This window comes from Frieseomelitta varia, unplaced genomic scaffold (genome assembly GCF_011392965.1).
Source record: "Frieseomelitta varia isolate USP_RPSP 00005682 unplaced genomic scaffold, Fvar_1.2 scaffold_207, whole genome shotgun sequence".
Classification (NCBI taxonomy): domain Eukaryota; kingdom Metazoa; phylum Arthropoda; class Insecta; order Hymenoptera; family Apidae; genus Frieseomelitta; species Frieseomelitta varia.
This window is the reverse complement of record NW_025109828.1, coordinates 175,413-194,962: the sequence shown is the minus strand read 5'-3', so window position 1 is coordinate 194,962 and position 19,550 is coordinate 175,413. Positions and strand designations below refer to the sequence as shown.

General features: G+C 44.3%; 1 protein-coding gene across 2 annotated transcripts in view; it reads left to right on the top strand.

The window, feature by feature from the left end:
* The window catches only part of LOC122527025 (protein pygopus-like), a 154,283-nt gene that overhangs the window by 18,456 nt on the left and 116,277 nt on the right, over positions 1-19,550 (top strand). The window lies entirely within an intron of this gene.

The following is a 19,550-nucleotide window of genomic DNA, read 5'->3' as shown; positions in this document are numbered from 1 at the left end:
GCGGTCGTACGATTCTCTGAAGGAGTAGACTCTCGTTAAAGGCTACGTTCGATCGAGTGTACAGCTCATCTCGACAAGAAGTGACTGCGGTTCTTTAAGAGGACATTAAAAGACGCGCGTTCTCGGGTATATCGACATCGTGACACGATACTGTCACGTTCGAACGGCGGGCAAAAACCGGCAGACGAAATTTCTTGGTTGATCAGCGTGAAAAACGGTGGGGACGGAGCGCCGACAGCGCCTGTGAATCGACGTCAAACTTCTCAGCGTGGCAGCGTGGAAAAACACTGGCTGGCCGATCCGATCATGGAAGTAATTACTGGAATCCTCTTATAAGATCAGCTGGAGAATCCAGTGTAATTACACGACTCATATTCAAAAAGAACGACCTTCGACCGGTCGCTGGTAGGCCTTGCGGATTTAGGAAACAAGCAAGCTCTCTCTCTCTCTCTCTCTCTCGGCTGAGACAAAGCGACCGTGGAAACGTGGACAGAGAGATCGAACGCTGGAGAATCGAAAGAAAGAGAAAGAGACGGGCGAAAGGTGGAGAGAGAGAAGTTAAAGTTAAAGGGTCTGATCGACTGAGAGAAAAAGGCTGGAGGAAGACAGGAGAACGAGCTGAAGAAGAAAGAGAGAAGAACAAGCAGAAAGAGACTGTGAGAGCAAAGGACTTGGCTCGGCTTGGCGGAAGCGTTAGCGGGTGGAGGGGCACAGGACGGAAAGAGAGGAAGAAAAAAGGCGAAGAAGAAGAAGAAGAAGACGAAGAAGAAGAAGAAGAAGAAGAAGAAGAAGAAGAAGGAGAGTGAGGTCGCGGAAGGTTCTCTACGTCGAGGTGGGGGAGTAAGTTGTTGGAAGAAGGGTTTGAGGCGAGTCACCGAGCCTAACCGTGCACCACTCGAACTCGAACTCAAACAACTTTAAGCCGTGTGTACTCGCGCAAACAAAACAGCGCACTAATTGCTTACGTCACTCGGCAAGTCAATGGACTTCTTGACTGAGAGAAACCCGAACTCTTTCTCTCTCTCTCTCTGGCTCGCTCTCGCCCTCTTTCTCTGTTTCTGCACTGTCTGACTCATAGAACGAGTCACGAGGCCGCGGTGCTGCTGCACCTCAGCTTTCAATTAAATCACGTCCACGCACTGTTTACCTCGTATAAACGCACCGCGAGGAGGAACTCCATTCTATATACAGCGGTGCGGCGACCAGCATCGCGTTAATGACGATGAGAACCGCAGCCGAGACGCTCGCGGAAAGAAAGTTAGACGCGTCTTCCCGAGTGACTGACCGTCGTTAATACGAGCCAAGGAGAAATCGGTCGTTTTTTTTCGTCCTTGATCAGGTGTCTGCGATCGTACGGTTTAAACATAATTCGAAGCCATTAAGCCGGATAACATGTTTCCTTTTTTCATCCTGCGAATTTCCTCCTTGTCCCCCTTCCCTCCCACCGATTTTTTTTACCGCGAGACGGAGTGGTCGAACGAAAATTAGACCGTTAATGACTTCATTTTCACGGGCCACGCGTTTCCCCTCCCTCCCCTCCTCGACGATGAACAACCGCGATCGGATTGAAATTACAGAGAGACGAACGGGCTCGTTCCTTTCCGAGCGATAATGACAGCGACCGTGTCCGTATACGGACTCTATTAATGCCCTCCCCTCTCGTCCTCCATCTTATTTTCTTGCCTTCGCCGGTAATCGTGGCTATTCCACCCCGGCTACCGATATTAATACCTAGCCAGAAGGCGAGTCGAGGTGTGCGATCGGCGATCTAGACTTTCGCAAAAACCTGCGCCGTGACTTTCGCACAGAAACTTGGAGATTTTCGGTTTCAGGCGATCGAGAAATATTAATCTTGGATTAAACAAATTTCCATTCAAAGCAGATACGTTTTCACTAGGATTCTCGTTCCGTCGATTATCCGCGAGAAACTAAAAATAAATTCTCAGACGACTGACTCCGAGACTGTGGGTCGTTTTGAGAAGCTCAGCAGGTGGTTAGAACGGAGCGGAGCTGGATGCTGGGAAAGCATGAATTTGATTGACGCGTTAAATGGAATTAACACACGTATAATTTTGAAGAGGTTTGTTCTTTGTTGCAATTGCGGTCGTGTGCAAAATCTGTTGTCGGACTTTCGAGGAATAGAATAGAATACCAAGCATGTCCTTATATGTTTTGGTTATCATCGTCTCCAAGTGGAAAGGGAAGGAGCATAGATGACCAACTATTGGATCTTGCCCAATAGTGTGACTAACTATTCGCAGTTCATTCCACTTTTATGCGAACTGTTACTAACTCAGTGTTTTCACTGATTCAATATTGTCCGGGTTGGTCATTCAACAAAGCAGTTCCAAACGACTGCAGGTTTACGAAAACAGACGGGATTACGGATCATCTGAAATCTGAAGGATGTGGCGCGGCCCCGTTAAGAAGCTCGAGGCTGCTCGAGGCAAGCTCGGGGCCAAGTGTCGAGGAGTGTATTCAACCGTGCAACACACATCCCCCGCGGTATGCAAGCCTAGCAACGGGGCTATAGAAGCTATCTTAGATCGAACGGGGAGTCCAATTACCGGCGTTATTAATTAATCCCCCTACCCTTGCCGGCCGGTCCATCGTCCTCTCGCCTTCCATTCTCAACCCCATCGTCGTCCGTCTGTCCGCCGGAGATACCTGCCGGAGATATCCCCTCCAAGAGCCTGCTGCTGGTACTCTATTACGCACCGTGGCACTCGGCCTTCGAAAGCTCCAAGGTCCTTTAAACACGTGGCCATCCACCACCCGGATGGCCGCCATTATTGTCGTCATCCGGCCGATGAATTTTCAACGATCGAGCGTTATAAAGGCGCGACGGCTAGGCATATCAGCCGAGCGAGATTTAATTGTGACGGATGAACCGTCCCGATTTTCTAGTTGCCGCGGAATGTGCGAGGAAGCGTGTTAAGTACCAAGGAAATCTGCCGGTCGTTCCGTGTTCCGATAGATGATGGATGAGCAAAGACGGGGCCAATTGCGTGAGCGCGACTGAGCGAGCTAATTGGCCAGATATCTCTGTCGCTCGAGACGTGTCGGACGGTGATTTTTGCTTGCCAAATCGTCTCGGTCACTTTACACGTTGTTAGGAATTAGTCACATATGAGTCGTTCTAAAATACTCTGGTACTAGGGGCCAAAGTACGAATCCAAAAGAATATATACAGGATGAGTTACGTAATTTTTATGTTTGAAGTAACCGTTTGATACAAAAGTCGTACGATTTTAAGAAAATATAGTATATCAATTTTTCGTTTATATTGAAGGGTTTCGAAATTTTCAAAGTCACCTTTATTTTCTTTTTCAATTAAACTATATATTTTCTTCATCATTCGAAAGAATATCAAATTCTACGTAAAAAAATGTAATAGTTAAGTATAATATTTTATTAATAATAGTTAATTTTAGTTTATTTTATTAATAGTTAAGTATTTTAGTTTACTTTATTAATAGTTAAGCATAATATTTTATTAAATTCTACATAAAAAAAAGTATAATAGTTAAGCATGATATTTTACGATAATTTATTGGATGACCAACCCGGACAATATTGAATCTATGCAAATACTGACAATGAACTAGCAATAGTCCACATAAAAGTGGACTGTGAATAGTTAGCCATAAGGGCAAGATCCAATAGTTGGTCATCTATGCTCCTTCCTCTTCCACTTGACGATGATAACCAAATATATATAACGACATGCTTTAGAGACATTCGATAGCATAAAACATTCTAAATCATTATAGAGACATTCTATATCATTAAAAGCATCAAACATTCTAAATCATTCTACATCATATTCAAAAGCATTAAACATTGTAAATCATTCTATATCATTCTATTTCATACACGACCACGACTGTAAGGGAATAAACTCTTCTAAATTGTAAGCGTGTTGACTCCATTACACGGAATCCAACAAATTTGTCCCGAGGATGAGGTAATACTTTGAGTTTATACTTGGTAAAGGATAAGGGTGACTCTCATCTCAGGATTATTGATTAGATATCCTAATTGGGCAATCTAATCTACCGTTTGTTAGGGCTCCGTTTTCGCTAACCGTATGATTGAGTGAATAACTCGCATTTTTGTTGGTACGTACAGACAAATTTCGAAGAATTGAAACGATGGCCAAGCAGAAAAGCCTCTTCGCAACGAGCATCCGAGGAGGCGTGAATGTCGGATGCTTCAAGTTCGGCTCGATCGTTTCTCCCGCCGAAACGCTATTTCGTTATTACACCCTTTGTTATTGGGCCGCTGGTTATTGAAAAATCTCGAGTGATCCGGAGGGGTTACGAGCAAAGGTCGTAAAGTGATGATTGCCCGAGATACAGACCGTATTACAACATATCGAGCGTGGTTATTTACTCACGATCGAAATTTACTCGTAACTCGTGGCAGAAGTGTGTTTTCAACACGGTGTTGAAATCATTTTTCGAAAATGCAAGTTTAACGACCATTTTGAAAAAACTAAATTTGCTCCGCGTGTCGCGTCTCATGCATATCGTTTTTGCGCATTCACATCCAGTATACATATCCACTTTACGTATTTACATTCTCTATTTGTTTATTTATATTGTTGCATTGTTTATTTACGGTGCGTAGCATGCACCGTGACACCTACATACATATCGTATGGCGCGATACAAAACTTATTAACTCGTTCGCTGCGGACCCACTGATGCGAGCTGACACGAGCTTTTAAATTATACATATGATGCTTATTTGAACGTAAGAATTACGAGAAATATTCCATATTTCACGCTCGAACGTGTCAAATTACGTAAAATAGACAAAAGAGAAAAGATATATATATATATATAAATTATTCAAAGTAAAGATACAAAATTCCAAAAAAAAAAAAAAAGAATCTTGATGTTACAGTCAGTGCAGCATACGGTAAATAGCACAACTGTATCAATGAGAGATTGTCGATAATTTGAGCTAATGTAACTTCGTAAAAAAAAGTCATATGGTTCAAAATCCATCAATAAAAAAAAAAAAATTAATCACATAATAGGAAATAGGGTAGGAAAGTGAGGATACATATATCTTTTTATCGAAAACTAAAAATTCAAACGTGTGGAAAAATTTTCTTCACGTAACTGAATTCACCATTATTTCAAAGATTGAAGTCTTTACAACGACGTTTTTATTGGACGTTGAATATTAGAGTTAAACAGAAAAAAATTCAAGAAATCCAACTCTAATGGTCCAAAGTTCAATGAAACGATAAGAAAAAAATCGCGCGGCAAGTTTTAACAGCTCGTTGCAAATAAAAAGTTTCAATGTTCAAGGCCAGTGTTAGATTTGGTCGTGAAAAAAATTCTTTATTGCCTTTACGTTTCTTATTCTTTTCTCGCCCGCTGTATAATGTAAAATCGTCATCGAACGAAACGAACTCGCGACTGTCGCAATAAAATCTTCGTACTTGAAAACGAGATCAAGAGAGACTTCTTCTACGAAATTACAATCAGTTTGACATTAAATTAAATCGTCGCTGGTGCAATTGTTGCTCTCCGCCATGAACGGGTGAAATATTCGTCGAAACGCACGGGACGATTACGCTGGAAGAAGCTGGCGGCCATGGTCGTTTCCTGAAACGACTTCATCGTCGAAAATTCAACCAGCCATCGTCACAGTCGACTTCACCGCTGCCACGAGGGAATTGTTTACCTCGTTGGAGGGAGATCTTTATTAACTTTTTGCCTGGCACCCGGTCTGGATCCCGATCCGGCCGGTTACGTACGCGCCGGTCCAACGATCGCTCGTCCCCGCGACGAAAACGCTCCGCTCCGCTCCGAGACGACACTTTCTTGCCTACGGTCTTGCCTGCTTATCGCCGCTTAAATATCTGCCGCGTTTCTCGCGCCGAAACCTGTCCGCCCTGTTGGTATAACGGTAATCGGCCTCTTTTTCCCCTCTCTTGGTTTTATTCTCCGTGTTGCTCGCGATCGCGATAACCAGCCGTGTTTTTTCTTTTTTTTTTCCCCCCCTTTCTTTCGACGAGAACGACGAGTCGCGACCGAGGTTTCACGGTTGACAAATCGACAGTCGCGGATAAGTTTGAAACGTCTCGCGTCTCTGCGGAGAAACGGGGGACCGATCGGTTTTCTCTGTTTCTTTCGTCCTTTCGGTTGGAAACGTCCGTGAAATAACACCAGGGGACGACGACGAGCCACCTCGGCAGAAGACGAAGAAGACGATCGTGGAAAAGGCCAAGCCGAGAGAGGGGTTAGAGAGAACGGCGAGTCTAGTCGCTTTACCGAGCTCGAGCTCGAGTTTTTTGCCCGCGGCTGGCTGATTGGTGTTTTTGCTCGGAGCTCGAGAGATCCCGATCGAGTCAGCGCGGCTGAGGCTGGCGAGCCGAGAGGCTGCGCGGTGTCAGTCAATTACGCCTTAACAATAGGGTTACGTTTCAATTACATCGATCAGGAATTGGGTGGATCTGCCGCCGAGAAGTGGGGGCGCGCTGCTACGTACTGGCGTGAACGGAATATGGAAAGGGAGCCTCGTGAGAGAGTGCTTCTGGCCCGATTATCGCTATTCTGCTATCCTCGGGCTTCCACGACGATCGTGTAACGTTGTAACGGTACAACGAAAAGATTCCACTGCACAATTTTGCAAAACTTTTGCTCGGACGAGGCAAGTGGAACTTGTTGATGTAGAAACGTTGTGTTGGAGTCAACACGTTTACAATTTAGAAGAGTTTGTTCCCTTACAGTCGTGGTCGTGTATGAAATAGAATGATATAGAATGATTTACAATGTTTAATGCTCTTGAATATGATGTAGAATGATTTAGAATGTTTGATGTTATTGAATGTCTCTAAGGCCTGTCCTTATATATATATTTGGTTATCGTCGTCAAGTGGAAGAGGAAGGAGCATAGATGACCAACTATTGGATCTTGCCCTTATAACTAACTTTTATATGGACTGTTGTTAGCTCATTGTCGGTATTTGCATGGATTCAATATTGTCCGGGTTGGTCATCCAACAGTTGCAATATACTGGCTAAAAACTGACCGTGGGTTATGCTTTCTGATTTCCGATTTGTACCTTGCCTTTGGCCAAAGTACTTTAGACTCATACCTGACTAATTTTTAACATTGAGCGTGGGAAAAAAATGGCACTTCTCGATCAACTCAAACTGCAGGTTTGCGGTTAAAACTGCAAACAAGAGAGAAATTTGTAAGTCAGTAACCGGTAACTTGTCACCGCGAAACGCGTGACTCGCGTGAATATACACAGTATCGCTCTTCTTGCTTCCGATTCGCGCGCATTAGCCCGATTTCGTACACCCCGCGTTTCACAGGGGGCCGGCGCCTATCGGCGAAGACTCGCGGCCTTCGATTAAAACCGTGAACGATCGAGCATCTCTTAATTGATAGCCGCGTCGTGGAACGCAGAAAGGCCGGTGTTCTGGTATCCTCTCCCGTTGAGGCAACAATACTTCGTGCAACGAGTGGAGAAGGAGGCAGCGAGAGAGCCGAGAGCGACTACCGCAAGACCAGCGAGCCCCGAGTGAGGGCTCGATCGATCGATCGAGAAAAAGAGAGAAGAAGAAGAAAAAAAAAGTGGCGTGGCATGACGTGCCGCGTTGCGTGGGCCCGCAGATAAGGCCCCGTGGAGGCCCTCTGCCTTATGGTGCAGCCCATAAGATCCACGAGAGTCGTCGAACCGGCAACGCCGAGAGACGCTGTGGTCCCGCGGTCTCTCAGCTAAGGAGAGACAGAGAGAAAGAAAGAAAGAAAGAAAGAAAAAAAGAAGAAGAAACGAGGAAAAAAGAGCAGCTCGGTGGCCGGGGGCGAGCAGGGAATCTGCCCCCCTAGAATGTCCTTTGTCGCGGCCCCCTTCTCCGTCGACTGTGTCCACCCTCTCCTCAGCTCGACGAGTCGAGGCCCCCGAGGCCCCGCGTTCGGAGTTCGGGGCCCTTCACGTGCGTGGAATGCACGTCCTCCTCTGCCAACCGTCCCTCCTATTGACGGACCATTTTTTGTATCTTTTCGCTCGACCTTTGTCGCTTCTTTTTCTTCCTTTTTGTCTCGAATGGGACTCTACGGAAAGATTGCTTGCGATCGGTTATGCAATTGAGTGGCGAGGTCCAGTTCTGGCATCGATCCAGATATTTTGAAAAATAATCGTTCGTCGACGCAGTTTAAGGATCGTCGCAATTGCAAAGACAATTTTGACTTTCGTGGCTTGGTAGGGTAGTCCAGCCAAAACTCGGCCAAATCCGAGTGATTCCGTCAGTCCGACGAAATTCCGATAATGATTCCAGTATTAAAATCCCCTGAACCGAAGTCCCGAGGAATGACGTATTACAGCTGTGAGTAATAATGCCATCGGTCAGGATACGTATGTACCTCGGATCGAAGAAATCCACTCTGAACCTACTTTCCCAACTGTCCTCCGCGTTCCCGTTCGTGTTCTCGGGAAATTCGGCCTTCGCCGGTCGGGCTCGTTATACGAGATCTAGGAATCTTGATCGCGTGTCCACTGCATCGGAAGCTCGGTGAAGAGGGATTATTGGGAAGCAAGGAGAGGGGGGAGAAGGAAGAAAGGAGGCAGAGGGTGGACCGGCATATACGAAAGCATCGTCCAAACTGTCGAATCGAATATCTGGGTAATGGCTTTCTGGGTCTCCCGCTGCCAGGAACACGGACCCGGTCCACACCGGCGTGCTTAAATTAAGGGTGGACCTTTCATTTTTTTAAAATATTAAATCATCGTGCTGGTGTCACAGCGGGGCTGCCAAGCGCCGAGGCCCGGCCTCCTCCACGAGGGAATTAAAATTCATTGGTCTCAGAAACCCATGTCACCGGTCGAGTGCCATCGTAAATACCTGCAGTCTCTCTCTGTCTCTCTTCCTCTCTTCGAGCGAGGTCACCGTAAAAATTATGCTTCCACGATTCACCAAGGCCAGGGGCCGATGATCTCCGCCATCGCCACCATGCCCACTGCGCGCTGCAACATGCGGTTGTGGTCAAGTTTTCGAAATAGAACCGTCTGCCACGTTGCCCGAAGGAACGTCTTGGAAATCGAACGAAAATACTCGAACTGAAATATCGTAGAATTTTGATAGACAGTCTTCAAAGTCTTCGGAAGTCTGGATGTCGATCTCCCTCGAGTTCCCTCGCAAACAAAATTCGGAAAATTCGATACCTCGTGTCGAGATGTTTGATCGTAATCTTGTTGTTAGCAGAAACGCACGCGGCGGTATTTCGAATCGTACACACGCTAAGTCGCGCCGCGTCGACTTAGCTCCGTTATCAACTCGATTATCCCCCGCGCCATGATAAATTTACCTTCGTGTCCGTTAAAAATAGGCACGCACCGGCGCTCGTTCACCTCCTCGCCACCTTCTCACCTATTCATATCCACTTACTTTTAATAAATCCCCGCGCGAGATACGCTCTGTCTGGCGCGGGCAGAGTCCGCGGGCATTTCCATGCAAACGATCTGTTCCGCCCCCGACGCTACTCATTACGCCGTACAATAAATCGAGATTAAGCGTATAATTGTAGGCTGGCCTACGAGCGCGAGAGGATAGGTCGTGGACGCGCAGGTGCGAACCACGATTTCCTGTTAATCTTATTCCATTGACTGTTACCTCCCCTTGCTGAAACACGCTGGCAGCCACGCTTGCTCGAGTCTTCCCCCCCTTTCCACCCTTCCTCCCCCATTTTTTAAATCGCACGGCAGATTCGTTAGAAGTCGTCGGGGCGCATTAGTCGCCCCTTTTAGCCCGTTTCCAGCGTGGTCGCATCGATACAATCTCGCAGGGCGAGCGACACGCCGAGAGAAAGAGAGAAAGAGAGAGACCAGGCGGAGGGCGCGCGCGACTGCTTTGCATTCGCCGCGCGAGATTTTCATCTGTGTTTTCTCGGAACGCGGGCCGAACTGCGAATAAATCGCGCATCGACGAGCCTGGTTGAAAAACCCTTAAACAGCCAAGGAAACGGCGAGCCGATCGCGCGCCGCAGCTATCGGCAATCCTCTCCGCGTCCTTAGCCGGTGAAATTGGAAATCGGCCTCCGATCGGGCCGAAATTTCAGTCGAAAAATCAGAGTGTTATCGTGGTTTATTGAGTAACGTAGGAACGTCTATGAAGGTATTCGAAGAGTCGCAGTGTATCTTTTGTAAATACATACATCGTGCGTGTTATGCACTAATGATAATTAATGAAGAATTTTAAATGAAATTTTTAAACTGGTCGTACGTTTAGTGTTAAAAACATTCGACCTGTAAAACAGTTCGCTATATCGGGCACGGTTAACAAAATGTCTAGTCTACGATAACCCTTTATAATACCACGTGATTTATTATTGGAAGCTTCGTAGCTCCGTGTCAATGTTTTTTCAATCTTATTTCATCCTCGTTGTACTATCTTATTATTCTGTGTTGTGCCAATATTAAACAGCCCATCCATCTCAATTACGCGCATTCAATTCTCAAAAAAAAAAAAAAAAAAAACTAAACCGAAAAATTCCACCTTTCAGAATTCTTTGGCATTGAACATTCAAGTGGGAATCGTCGACAGTCGAAATTTACTTGTGCTTGCGGTCAGTTTCGTCCAAAGTAATCCAAGATCACTTGAGATCACGCGTCTGCTCGAAGTCCACATCGAACGTAAATTAAATTCGGATTAAGCTGCAGTGCAAGTCCAAGCCGTGGAACGAACTCGTGGATTTCGATCGGTGGTATTTTCGGCTTAAGGTCGAGTCGCGAGCTGCTGGGTCACGAGAAGGGTTGAGAATGAAGGATTTCCATCGATGACGATGGCCATCCTTCTGCCTCGGCGAACAATGTCAAACATCCTTCGAAATCAGTGCTGGAGAGACGTTTGTCGAGTTGACGAATCAGTATTCTCGCCGAGTAAAAAGTCTCTCTCTCTCTCTCTCTCTCAACTCTCCGCGGAGAGGGTTAATCGGTTTTAAAATTTCCGACGCGTGAAAGAAGAGAAAGGGAAAAGAGGGGGGGGGGGAGAGGCAGGATGACCCGGGGCTCTCTCAAAAGAACGTATCTCGCGCAAGAGGAGAACAGAGCCCGGGTACCTGTTGACAGACATTTGCATCTGAATGGAGCGTGCTGTTCCGCTAAACGATTCGCCTAATCTCCCCGAGATTATTTTCTCGAGGACACGAGTTTCCTGCCCATTACCACCTCTTACGCCGCGTTATTATCGCGACCCGTTCGTTTTTTTTTTCTTTTTTCCGTCCCTCTTCTCGTCCCTCACGTTTCTCCGCTCGTGGTTAATCCCACGAAATCGAACGTCCCGCCAACCGACAAGTGGAATTCCAAGCCGCGTGTCTTCGTGGTTGACACTCGACATTAGTCAAAGGGAATACATTATGCCGCGTTGATCTCTCGAGATCGAGGACTCTTTTCTCCTTTTTTTTTCTTTTTTTCGTTTTATCGCGAGATATTCGACAGAGCAAAGCGCTGTTATTGGAGTTGACGTGGATCTAAAATCTTGAAGTTCAGAGAAATCAAGACTTTGTGACAAAAGAGTACGAAATTGACGGAATGTAAAATATCTCCGTACGGTATTGTTAGCGTAAATATTAAATAATAACGCGACTGATATTCATACACTTTATGCCGTATTACGTAGATCTAACATCTTAAAGTTCAGAGAAATCAAGACTTTGTGACAAAAGAGTGAAAAATTGACGGAATGTAAAATATCTCTGCACGGTATTATTAGCGTAAATATTAAATAATAACGCGACTGATATTCATACACTTTATGCCGTATTACGTAGATCTAACATCTTGAAGTTCAGAGAAATCAAGACTTTGTGACAAAAGAGTGAGAAATTGACGGAATGTAAAATATCTCTGCACGGTATTGTTAGGGTAAATATTAAATAATAACGCGACTGATATTCATATACTTTATGCCATATTCTGAACAAAAGTCGAAACAAAATTTCAGTTGTAGCTTATATAATGTGCTTCACGAGCTTTGTATCGTGGAATGTTTGATCGAATTTTCCGCCAGTTTTCTATATTCTGTGCGTGGGATCAACAAAATTTATCATACGATCAACAGCTAAATAATTGTGTGTGTCTCCCTCTTTGGCTAAATTTTATATTCTACTAAAGTTATTAGCACAGACATTTAAATCTAATTCACGCTTACATTGGTGATTTTAATTAATATTACGGATACCCACGAGTAATGTCGTTTTCTTTGAATTTAATAAAACATTGCCATCTAGTGGCAATAACTTTAACTTATTATAACATAACCTATATTCAACCTTATGTACATAACCTGTATTAGTTAAATATATTGACATTTAGCGTGTTTATTGTTAATTTATATTATATATTAAAACTGCATTAACTCTTAAATAAAATAAAGTTTTGTACAGTATCAAAAAACGATATTACTTACGCAAACATATTCCAATTGTTAGAGGTACAATATGGGGTGACAAAAATATTTCTACGAATATCTCGGGAATCAAAGCTGAACGGTGTTACACGTCAAGGTCATTAAATGTTTCAAGATCATCAAAACCAAAGTCGTTCGTTTCGTAAGTAATTACCGAAAATGGCCCGCACTTTAAATTTCGAGAGAAACTGATCTTGATAATTCCATAAATTTCTCTCGGATTCCTCCCAGGAAGTTCTAAGATCTTATCACCTTCGTTTCACCGCGCCACGAGAGCCCGAAAGCCACAAATATCGAAATACTAATGCCAACAACCAGCACACGGTCACGCATTACGCATTCCACGGTCAATCAGCCCTTCCCGATCAGCCCGGTGTCCCGTTCACCAGACGCTCATAAGCAGGTACGAACGATTTATCGTCCTCTCCTGCCTTTGCAAAAATCCCCCGAACAAAATTCCCGCGAGCAAAAAGTCAATTACACACTGCAAGCAGCCTGCAACGATCCGTGGAAAAAAAATCGGCAAACCGGCGCCTACGCTGCTCCCTTTCTCTCTTTCTCTCTTTCTCTCTTTCTCTCTTTCGAGGATCCTTTGGGATCGTGTGCAAGCCTCCCGACGTACGCGCGTGTACACGCAGAAGCGAGCGCTCGCAGCGTCGAGATATACACACCTGGGCCACGGTGGCGTATCTTCGCGCATTGACATGATGGACGACCGACGTGAAATTAACAATCTTATCCGGTCATTAATCCCGGCGTGCGCGCATAATGCGCGGGCCACGCGGGCCACCCTATCAATTAAATTACCTTTATCTAACGTTCTTTCGGGTCTCGGCTCGTCTACCAAGCTTGTTGTTACGCCACGGTTTCGCAGCAAGAGTTCAAGGCAAGCGGTGTGTGCCTGCACGGCGTTGCCAAGAGGGGAAACAGTCGTTAATTTTTGACGCAGATAAATACAAACTGGGTCGTGCCGAGCTGGATCCGTGGCCGAGCCGTCTGAGAAATGAAACCGACCTACAATCCAGCTGAAATCGTGTCTCGCGTCTCGCGACGAGAATGCCGCTCGGCGAGTTCGCCGATTTATCCGCCCGTTTAATTAACCTCGCGTGTAACGATCCAGCGATCTGTCAGCGATCTATCTTTTTTGTTTGTTAATGGTATTGGCATTTGATCGATGCTAGTAATATAATAGTCGCTTACTCGATCCTCAAAATCGGTACGAACTCTTTGGCGAAACTCTTGAAGATTTGCAACGTTCGCTGCGTTTGTTCAACGCTGGGCCAAAGTGGTCGAAATGACTAATTTGTAATTTCTTGTATCTTTGCTAGAATGTGTTTAGGAAATCGAGTGATTTTAAATGTAACAAATAAACGCTCGTGCATTATATTGCATTACAGACTTTATATTCCTTTGTTATATCGTAAATTTATAATTTTTGTAACAGTATATTTTTAGAAACTCGAATGATTTTTATAAAATATATAAATCTTTTATAACATATCTTCTATATAATTCTTTATTATATTGTAAATTATTTCCTTGTACTTGAGCTTCTCTGCTGCAAAATTTACACGCAAGTCCCAGCGTATTAATTGATATTAATTTTGATATATCAAATTTAACGAGCGCGATATTAGTATCATCGTAGCCAATGAACTGAATAATAAAATCCACAATTACGATTAAAATCTTGAAACAGTTAATAGCTGTGATTATAGCATCGATAGATTATTCGCAATTGAATGTGCCGGTGATTAACAAAGAGAAAAAAGAGAGGAAAAAAGGAGAGAGAGGGAAAGCAACTCGCGAACCGCGAGACCGCAAATATTTTTATCCTGATTTACGGAAATCAAGTTTTCGCGCGAGCTATTATCAGCCGAATGAAGTTGAAACTCGGCCGGTCCAGCGTTCGGAGTAATTTATTGGACAATTTCATCCGCGGTATCGTTCTATCGTTGGAGAGCAACACGTGCTGTTGCCCACGGTGTCATTAACAGTTTTTCAATTGCGATGCTCGCGCGGATCATACCCGGGGAAAAAGTGTTTATAACACCTTTGAAAATCAACGTTCGAAAAATTTCAAGTTGTATTTCTCGCTCGCTTTTTATTTTCATGCAACTGAAAACTGTTGCAAATACTTTGACTGTACATTTTCCTCCTTTGTAAGGGCTAAAGAGAGCGGCAATCTCGTGAAAAATCTTTTATTTTCTTCTTTTTTTTTTTTAATACACAGTTTTATTTTTTGAAATGTAGAAATTTTACTCCAAATTATATTTAATAGACTCGTACAGATTGATTCTTTCGATTTATTAACCGAACGATGTATAATTTTTTATGTTTTACATAAATTACATTAACTTTCTTAACTTGAAATGTTGCTCAACTTGTTGTACTTTTACATCGTTTGTCGAATCAAATCTTTCACCGCTATTTCTTCTTCAAAGAAGAAATTTTTCATTGAAACGAGCAGGTAATAGTCAGACGGGGCAATATCCGGAGAGCATGGATTTATTTCTAACAACTAAAAATACATGCGACCTAGCGTTGCCCTAGTGATCGGAAACGCATATGCCGTTCGACAAATGACAAAAAAATACACTTCGAGACGTAATCCCGATGAGAATAGGGTCATATGTAACTCAATGGCAATGGAAACATTGCGTATACATGATTCATCAATAAGACGAAAGGAACTTTCGGAGCAAATCTAACATAATACGTAACGATCCAACGAAGCGACTGACATCCAGCCAAGAAACAGAATGCAGAAAATAATTGAAAACGTTTCAATTTCTTTTCCACTAAAAAAGTAAAATCGGCCCACGCGTCAAATACAGTATAATCAAAAAAAAAAAAAACACGGGCTCCGAACGACGAGACGCCCGTTTCACGGGGAATCAGTAGGATACAAAAGGGCGTTCGGGCCGACAATAAGATAATAGGAAATTCTTCAAAAGCCGTCTCTTATTATGTTTCACATCTCGGCTTGTCTCCGCGAACGACGTTCCTCGAACGGGATCCAGGCCCGAGATGGAGAACAAAGCGGAACAGAGGAGAGGAGACGAAGGAGAAAAAGGAACGGGAGACGCGCGAGAGCGAGCGGATTGGACGAGCGAGAGGGAAACGTGCGGGTCAGCTTTATAGAAAGAGAAGAGAGAGAGAGAGAGAGAGAGAGAGAAAGAGAGAGAGAGAGGGAGGGAAGAGAACAATTAAAACACATTTATACGCCGGCCAATTCGTGATCACCATTCTCGTCGGCGCTGGGCCCTGAATAGGTCCCTGGATGACGTATTAACTCATATTTGTCTCCTGACAATACCCGGCTAAACTCTCTGCCCAGGTGTCCGACGTTTTACACTCTTCCATCTCTCTGGAGGACGTACGGACGACCGAGCGTGCATGCTCGGAATTATAATGGGATAGACCATAACAGGACGGGAGACCAAGGGGCACGAAACAAGCCGGGAGAGTCCCAGAGGTAACAGGATTTCGTGAAAGGAAAAATTTCATTTGACCGGCGCGGAAAGGGACGGGGAACGGGAGAAGAGGAGGAGAGAGAGAGAGAGAGAGAGAGAGAAAAAGAGAAGGATCACCAAGGCCGCGTTAGGTACTCGTAAATAGTCCGTTCCACCTCGTAATAATAATGTCCCGAGTTAGGAAGTCGATCGAACCTCGTGCGGATGATACACGCGTGAAAAATTAAACGCCCGGTCGATCGCGCGTAAAGTCCTTGGAAGGTTTCGCGATCTCTTTACGGACAGTTACGCGGAATTTTGAAACGAGATTTTTGGTGTTGATTCGAGATGATATACAGTCGGTTTCGTCTTTCGTCAACCAGGTAACACACTTTCAAGCATTTAACGCGTTTATTTATTTCACACGTGTCGTTACGTCCTGGGGTACGTCTTGCTTTTATAGGAGACGTGATAAATAAAACAAGAGAGAGAGAGAGAGAGAGAGAGAGAGAGAGAGAGAGACAAAAGAAGAGAAAAAAAGATGCGAAAAGGAGTTAGAAAGGAGGGAGAGGAGAAGGTGGTCGATAAGGGGCGAAGAGACGAGGATCGCCGGCCCTGTCGGTACAGTTCCACATTCCACGTTCACGACGGGTGGCCCGTTCTTCGAGTATCGCTGTCTTCCTCCGCTTCGCATTAGAGGCACGACAGTTCCGTTGTGTGTTTTTGTGATTGATCACGTGATCTCGTCATTCGATATAATAAGATTCGCTTTAATCTGGCCGGAGATGGAACGACGCCGCCGCCGCTGCCGCCGCGCCGCAGATTACCGCATGCCAAGATAAAAACTGTTTAAGCGCCGTTGCTCCTGCTCCGTTTCGCATATTATTTCTTTGATGTAACAACGTAACGTTTCTCCTCCCGCGAACAGACGCTCCAGTCGACTGATGCAGCTCGTGTATTTTGCTCGTGTAAGTTAGAATTAGGATCCAATTCTCAGTCAGACCTCGAAAACTCGAAAAACAAATTCGTGTAACGAATGTACGGGTAACGTGTCCAAATTTACGTGTCTAATTTCATTTCTCGATTTGTCTCTGTTGTCATATTACTGTGCTGCAAGTTGCCGGTGATAATTGCAATTTGTAATAGAAATTTATTTTTGTAAAAAAATAAGTGTGCGTCTTGTATGACGCGTTGTTATTCGGAGTGCAGTGTAACATTCTGTAATATTTGAAGGCACATTTCAGCATCTAAGCTGAGTGATTGTTTTTTTCAGCTCAGTGTATAGTATATTCTAAAGTGGAGCTTTCGTTCTGTCATCCATCAATTAAATGCGGTTTTTTGTAAATGCTATGAAAGCTAACTTATTTAAACGCACTTCAGATGGATATAAATTCTGAGGATAGTACGAGATCAGATGCGAGAAGACGAGTTGCATCTACATTGCAAATAAAAACATTTGTGCGTGATTTCAAAATTCTTAATTTAAACTTTGTTAATTATAAATATATATATATTTTGATTAATAAAATATCTCTTTGAGAGAGCGAATAATGCGTTTCTTCAACATTTCTCACTGAAACTAAGGGAACGACTTGGGTCGTTCTTGTTCTGATAATCCAAAAATTATCTATCTTTTTACGCATTAATTTCGTTCCTTGCTTCTATGAACTTTAACATTGATTGAAGATCCAGTTGCACCAATTTTTTTCAGGTTGATTCAGTTGATTTTGAGAAACCTAAAAAGGGGAGACGCTTCACTCTAATTTCTTCGATACCGAGATACTTTCTATTCTCCACCCTCGGTCAGACTGCACACCACGTTGCGCAAACGCTGCCGAACGTCGCTGTGAACGATTACACGCGAGCAGGGAAACGAAAATGTCAGACTCGTCGCTGAGAGAGAGAGAGAGAGAGAGAGAGAGAGAGAGAGAGAGAGAGAGAGAGAATTCTGGACGATCGTGTGGTTAAGATTCATTAAAATCGCAAACACGCTCGAGTCCCTCGAATATTCTACCCCAGGAGTCGGGGGGATGGAGCGGCATAAAAAAGAGAAAGGAAGAAACAGAGAAAAAAGGGAAAAGAGGAGAAGAAACGAAGGCAGAGAAACGGACGTGGGTGTAAAGGAAAATTCGTAGAGCCAACGTGGTGTGTTTTTTCCGATGGAGGCCGGTGAGGCTGGCCGGCGCGGCTTAATTAGCCGCACATCCTCCGGGCCGGAGCGAGGAGGAGGCGTTACATCATGAAATGTTTCGAAGCCAGCGCTGATTACGCCGGCCGGCCGTTTACACGGCGCGAAAACTTCGGAATTATTCTCGATTATTCAAATTCGCAACCCTTGCCGCCGCCAGGGCCGATTCAAATTTATGCAAAAATCCAGCAACGCGAACCACCGTTCTTATTAATATGGATCAATTTGACGTACTACCGCGTGTCTGTCCGTGCCCGCCTCCTTCGCTATTTTTCTCGCCGCGTTCCCTAAAATTGGACCACACGATCTCGCCTCTCTGCTCGGATCCTCGAATTCTTCGAACGTCGCGTCGATCCGACATCTCTAACAGTAAGATCGCGATCGCGCAGGGATATTTGCTCGCGCAAACACGAGTACAAAGATTGTACGTAGAATAATAGGTTCTCGTACGAAACTTTTACCAGGTCCGTTTATCAAAATATCTCTATTTCAACAGGATGAAACGTGAGACAGATGAATGCTTCTCAATTTTTACTCCGTTGTCGAAGTATCGTTTCACACAGTTTCAGCAGCTGTAGAAATCGAGAATCATCGCTCCAGTATTATTGTCCAGATCCTCGAATAAATTCGTGTTTAATTGCCCGTGCGTCCCTTTTCAGCTGCGAACCACGAATTTCGACGAATCCTGTATAGGATACGTGTGTAGAAAATCGAAACTGACGGTTGGTTGAGGCCGAAGGCTCACAGAAACCGGCGGAGAAAGTTATATTGGGAATTGGCGGTAGCTGACCTGGGAGGTTATCCTTTTTTTACTCCGTGTTAATTCTTTGCGTTGGAATTTAATTAGCGGTGCCGGGTCGAGCGTGCTTATTCAACTCGCCGCTATTTAAATCTCCTTCTTCGCTGTATCGCGTGGAAGACGTTTAAATTTGATTTTCCTCGGAAACCATTTAAACTATGGCGTAATAAAACCGAGCGTATCTTGTTGGCCGGCACCGTGTAATTATTGTATTTATACGGATCATTTTTTAGCCATGATTTTTGCCAGATGCCCCATCTATCTCACGCGAAACGCTTCCATCTTGTCAACAAAATTTCTGCTTCTTGTCTCTTTCCATTCTTCTTTTTTTCGTTTCAAGCATCACAACATTTCGAATAACAACCACGAATAACAGACGAGGGAGTACAATTTTTTGGTTTATTAAATTGGAACTTCCAGTTAATCCTGGAATAATAAAGCAAGCAAATTAGCTCAATTAGCAAATTGTGCGATGAGTATAATAATTTGGATAATTGAAGATTCCGCTGTAGAGTAAGACTTTTGCGTTTGAGAAAGTAACGTCGTTCTTAAGTCCCTCGCCTCGGGAAGAAAAATTCTAAGTTAGTAAAATCTAGGAAATTTCTGCTTCGCTATGTACGTGTAATTTCATTACCCGGGCGGGCAGGGGAGGGAAGAATTGAGTTACCTCGATA